Source organism: Octodon degus, unplaced genomic scaffold (assembly GCF_000260255.1).
Source record: "Octodon degus isolate 3935 unplaced genomic scaffold, OctDeg1.0 scaffold00020, whole genome shotgun sequence".
NCBI lineage: Eukaryota > Metazoa > Chordata > Mammalia > Rodentia > Octodontidae > Octodon > Octodon degus.
The window spans coordinates 15,798,829-15,804,758 of NW_004524596.1; the positions used below are offsets into that span (position 1 = coordinate 15,798,829).

Genomic DNA, 5,930 nt, shown 5'->3' on the forward strand with positions numbered 1-5,930 from the left:
CCAAACGCGAAGGCTCGCTGCACGAGCGGGCGAAGCGCGCGCCGGTCCTCGGAGCAGCACCGCCCGAGGGGTCCCCACCCCAGCCCCAGGCTCAGCTGGCAGGCCCAGAGGAACCAGCGGCCAAGAGCACACGTTTTGGGGACAAGGGGAGCCGGGAGCCGGCGAGCGGAGCTCAGGCTCCGGGGAGGCTCCTCCAGGGCAGCCCCGGGGTCACGCCCGAGGAGCAGCGCGCCAGCGGCCGCCCCAACCGGAGCGCGGAGGCTCGCGGTGCCTCCGGCAGTCGGCGGGCTGGTGCGCACGACCCAGGCGAGCCCGGCGCGCTAGGGGCTTCCAGCGGGGCTTACCTAACTCCCGCCCGCGGAAGGCAAGGAGGAGCCACAGCCTCCCACCATCAGGTGCGACGGGCTGCCTTGGCCTTCGCGCAGGCGCAGGCCCTGGGGGCGGGGACTCACCGCCTTACAGCCAATCACAGAAGGGAGAGGGCGGGTCCATAGGGCGGCCCCGCCCGCCCGCCCGCGTTCTTTCCTCCGGCGGCTTTTAGGTGTAAGATAGGCGGGAACAGATCAGAGACCGGAAGTGGGCTGACGTAGCCGGAAGGGGAGCCCTGTGCGCCTAGTGTTGATGTTTTCGAGCTGCCGGACCTTCTGCGGCTGAGGGGCTAGTGGGCGCGAGGATGGTGTGCGAAAAATGTGAGTTTAAGCGGTCGTTCGTGTGGGCGGAGGCTGGGAGCGCTTACCCAGATCGCGCTGGGGACTTGGCCCTCCTGGCTGTCCCTCGGGGCTCTGCCTCGCGCCTTTGCTTGCCTGCGATCGTTCTTCCGCTCCCGGGTGGCCGCGTAGCCCCAGGGTTTTGTCTTCGGAATGGTCTCAGTTCTTTCCCTCGTGGCCCGTGTCCGTGGCCTCTTCCAAGCTCCAGATCTTACCTCTAGGAGCCTCTCAGCTGGCTCCCTCAGGCTTAAGTGAATTCTTGAAATCATTTTGTTACCACCTAGAGAGTTGCCAGATACAAAATTGATTTAAAAAATCCGGACGCCCAGTTAAATTTTAATTTCAAGCGAACAACGGATCATTTTTCAACACCCATGTGTGTCCCATGCAGTATTTGAGACTTGGCTTTGTTTGCTCTTCCTTACTACTTCTAAATGCTTCGTCCCATGAAATGTTTAATGCTACTTGATTTAAAAATCTTGGCTTCCGAAGTTTAAATTTAGAAGGGCATCCTGTGTTTTATCTGGCAGCGCTGTCACCGTCGCATCTAATGGCTTGTAAACTCGGCATGAATGCCTATAACACTGGGATAGGCGTGTAGTAAAGTCTCCCCATCTTCAAAAGCCCCTTTAGGCGTTCCTGATTTCTAGAACAGTCTTTCCTCCATCAGATTAGCACCCAGTAAGTCTAATGAAAACTCCTGAGATTTCTAGAAAGTTGTTGTGGTTGGGTTTTTTGTTTGTTTGTTTGTTTGTTTGTTTTTAAGACAGGGTCTCACTATGCAGTTCGAGCTGGCCTTGTGCTCATTTTTGTGGCCCCCCAGGCTGGTCTCGAACTCCCAGAGATCATCCTGGCCCAACCTCCCGGGTGCTATCTTCTAGTCCTTTTCCCTCCGGCTAGACATGTCTGACTAATACTATTGTCTAGTGAACGTGATGCATTTTGTTGGTTTGGTTTTGGTTTGGTTTGCTTTGCTTTGCTTTGCTTTTGGTACCAGGGATGGAACCCAGGACCTTGTGCTTGCCAAGCAGGCGCTTATGCCTCTGAGCAGTCTCCCCAGCCCTCATGCACTTTGCTTATAAGTCTTCTGCAGATAAGACTTGGAACACAGACACCCATGAATTTAATCAAAATTCTTATGTTAGGTAAAAAAAAAAAAAAAGTGTATGTACAAGCTACTTAGTATTTCTTGGCCCCTATTTTGTCACCTGAAAAATTAGAATAACACATAATTCATGGGGTTCTGTGAAATTTAAATGAATTTAGTATAGATAATGTCTAGTATAAAAGTGCCTCAGTGTATCTTCAAAAACTGATTCTGTCATAACCTCTCCAATATGTGACCTTTATCTTAAACTCTGCTCCATTCTGGGTGGAGAAGAGTTCAACTACTATCTCCCTCTTTATAGATTATATGCCGTATACCATAGTTGTCTTACATTTTTAAACGTTAAGAAACTCGTGAGCTTAATTCATACACCATACAATTCACTCGATTCGTACACGGTACAGTTCATTCAAAATTGTTCCATGGTTTTTGAAAAATGTACAGGTGTCATGCAGCCATGACCACAGTCCGTTTTAGAACATTTTCCTCACTCAGAAGACACATTATGTTTCTTGTCGTTGACATCCCTTAACTTTATTCGTAAACAGTTATTTTGGGTTTTGTGTGTTTCTTTGAATGTAGTGTAAATATCTTTAGATTATACCCCTTCCCTGATGCCTTTTAGGTTATACATGTAAATCTATAAGGGTCTTTTTTTTTTTTTAACAAGTCTGTACATTTTAACTGTAGAAGGCTAGAATTCTGCCTGGTTTCATTTTATGTTTGTAATTCTTTTTATATATAATTGCAGTTCTTTTTATATTATTACTTTGTTCCAGGGGAAAGTGAGGGAAGTCCCAAGATACATAAATTTTTGAGTATCTAAAACTCAGTATGGTATTAAAATACATATATTTGTTTCTGGAAAATGATGGTATCCTTTATGGTCATAGCCTCTTCTACTTTTTATTTCTCTGCTCTTCTGGAAATCTGACCTTTAATTATTTTTCATCTCCAGCCTGTTGTCTCATTACACTGCTCCTATAAATAAGCCAAGGTGTTATTCAGGTATAAAGCTGCAGTCTGAGGCCACTACGTTGGTTCTGCCTTTCCTTGTATCATATTTTTTTTTTAATCCCGGAACCAGGGATTGAACTCAGACCCTTGCGCTTGAACTCAGGCAAGTGCCTATTCTACTGAGCTATCTCCCTAGCCCCCATAAATTGTTTTAAAGACTGGTTATGTTTGTCACGTCCAGAATATCAGTGGTCTCCTGATCACGAGGATCAGCACTTTTTGTTGGGTCTTAACTTTATTCCTCTGAATCTATTTGTCTTGGAAGCTTCAACACATCCATACCACTCACCTAAAAGCATAAACACATGCAGGCGCGCGTGCGCCATCACGTACACCTGCTTTCAAATGTCTCCTAATATCCACCTGTGGAGCCCAAGTTATGGACTATTTTTTAGAGAAATTAATGAACTTATGTGTAATCTCCCTAAAATCTTTTCCTGATGTAAAGTTTCATTTTTCTCAAGACTTCATGTAGTGGTTTATATTATAGATGCTTAGTAAATGATTATGGAATGAACAGTTTTATCAAATTTGTTTCAAGTCGTAACAGGGCAAGCCTACTGTAAAGCATCTTATTCTCCAAATCGTACTGAAGCTTCTTTATCCATTGGGCCATATTTAATATCTGGAGTGTCAATTCAGCATTAACAAGCCGCTACTGCAGTATGACTAATATTGCAGTGAGTCTCATGTATGAAATAGTATATTTATTAATGAATGGTACCTCCCTGTTTGCTGTCTTGTTATAACAGGTGAAAAGAAACTTGGTACTGTTATTACGCCGGACACATGGAAAGATGGTGCGAGAAATACCACAGGTATTTTTTTCTTTTAGTAAGTAGAAATAGAATCAGACACTTGTGAAAATACTGTTTTCGTTTTTACAGTTTTTGTAAAATGCAGTTATATATTCAATGTACTTCATATATTAAATACTAAAAAATACTTGATCCCCCCAGTGATTTAATATTTTCTGCTTGGTTCTCTCAGGTATGTGCATGGGTTCCCAATACAGTAGGCAGAAGATAACAAAATTAATGAATGATTGTCAAGTGATGACTGTATTTTAATATTTGACTTAGGGCTTAATAATTTAATATCCCCCTCCTCACCTGATTTTTTTATTTTTGGTACCGGGAATGAAATGCACAAGCTTGTGCTTGCCAGGCAGGCACTGTGCCATGGAGCTCTAGCCCCGGCCCTCCTCACCTGACTTCTATGTTTTTGAACAACTCAAAACTGTTCTCACCTTCATTAACATTAAACACATAGAGTATAGGATGTTTTCTACAGGAAGGAAAAGAATTATGTTCTTATAGTCAAAGACTATGACACCAAGGTGAAGGCTTCTAGATGTTATAGTAGAGAAAATACGTCCCCATTCCTAAGGTATTGATTTGATCTGAGAAATAAAATGATTGCGTTTTGTAAAGATCCTCATGTCCCTAATAAATGTTTTCAGTAGTACATTAAAAACGTGGCTATTAAATGAAGATTTAAAAAATTTAGATACACAGGGTATCTATTGGTAGGCAAAGCATGAACTTTTCACTAATTGCTAGATAGTGGGTGTTAAATAGAAGAAATTCACTAAAATTATGTATGTTTTGATACAGAAAGTGGTGGAAGAAAACTGAATGAAAATAAAGCATTGACTTCAAAAAAGGCAAGGTGGGTATGAACGTCCATCCGAATAGCAGTCAATTTCCAGGCCTTTTTAAATATTTAAGGCTGCCAGAGAGAATTTGTTGAATGTCACTCCATTGTGATAAAACCGAATTAGGTAGTTCCTAGAGGCAAGCTCTGTTACACCTTGTTAGTTCACTTTGTTGTGGCCACCAGTGTCCTTGTTCTTTTAACTGTCAGAAGTTATCAGAAACCTTAGCTACTTTCTCACTATCTTAAGTTCCGTCCTTGCCTTCAGTCACTCGGATCCTCCTTGCAGCCCAGAATGAGCTTGTGAGCATCACGAGTGACTTTTAAAACCAGTGGCCCCATCTTTATTCTAACCTTTTTCACCTCTTACTGCATCTCCTTGGCAAGCCTTTGTTCTTCTGCGAAACCCCCCACTGTCAGGTTTCCTCGCAGCTCTGGCCTTCCTTCTCAACCCTTGCCTCAGGACTCAATCCTAGACTTTTCTTTTTCTTATAAACTCTCCTAAAGTATCTGTAGTCGGTCGGCTTTAAATTGGAAGCACAGCCTCCAGAGCTGTCACACTGATCTCGCCTCTCTGATCTCTAACCTGTACTGTTTACCTGACTTACTGTATTTGCTGGCTAACCTTCAGTCTCTTGGTAGTAGGGCACTGCCAGCCCGTCCAGTTAGTCAAAGCTAGAAGCTACTAGTTCTTCTCTTTCCCCACTTCCCTTATTCATCAACAACAGCTTCTTTGATTTTTTGTTGGTTTGGTTTTGGGTTTTCTGCCTTTTTAAAACAGTGTCTTGCTGTGCAGTTCAGGCTGGCCTTAAGCTCAGTTTGGAATCCAGGCTGGTCTTGAACTTGCAAGGATCTTCCTGCCTCAGCCTCCCGAGAGCTGGGGTGACAGGCATGTGCCACCACGCCCAGGTTTTGTTATCTTTAGAGTGGAGCACAGCCTGGCCCTTGCTAAGCGCGGAGTCCTTTGGTTTCCTCCTGTTTTCAGCCTCTCTTAACCATACCTAATCCAGAAGCATTTTCAGCGGTTCCCACTTCCCTCGTCATCCCAAAGCAGCACTCTCTGTGGACTCGGTCGCTCCTTTGCATTCGGATTTCATCAGCTTCTCTAATACTTACACCACACAAATAGCATGACAGGTATAAGGGGCGAGAGCAGCTTGGGGAATAAACGTAACGGACAGTGTGAGTGCAGAGCGCCCAGAAGCAGCGAGGCGTGCGGGCGGAGGACGTAGCCAGCCCAGAGGGGCGCTGAGCGCGGTGTGGCCGTGGGGCAGTTAGGCCGGGCTGAAGCATTGCCGAGTAGTGTACGTTCTTCTTTCTTTAACAAACATCTCCAGATTCGATCCGTATGGAAAGAATAAGTTCTCCACTTGCAGAATTTGTAAAAGCTCTGTGCACCAGCCGGGGTCCCACTACTGCCAGGGCTGCGCCTACAAGAAAGG

The 5,930-nt window shown here is 44.9% G+C and overlaps 1 protein-coding gene and 1 long non-coding RNA gene across 2 annotated transcripts in view; one reads left to right on the forward strand and one right to left on the reverse strand.

Moving 5' to 3' along the window:
* Positions 1-392, reverse strand: part of Pigf (phosphatidylinositol glycan anchor biosynthesis class F) — a 37,922-nt gene extending 37,530 nt beyond the window's left edge. Inside the window, exon 1 of the mRNA XM_004649095.2 lies at positions 345-392. The gene's annotated coding sequence lies outside the window, so the exon portion shown is untranslated. The remainder of the gene's footprint in view (positions 1-344) is intronic.
* Positions 393-559: 167 nt separating this feature from the next.
* On the forward strand, positions 560-5,924 carry LOC111815718. Its single transcript, XR_002820370.1, has 4 exons — positions 560-689; positions 3,585-3,650; positions 4,449-4,503; positions 5,826-5,924. It is a non-coding gene; the product is annotated as an uncharacterized LOC111815718 (long non-coding RNA).
* The last annotated feature ends 6 nt before the right edge of the window (positions 5,925-5,930 follow it).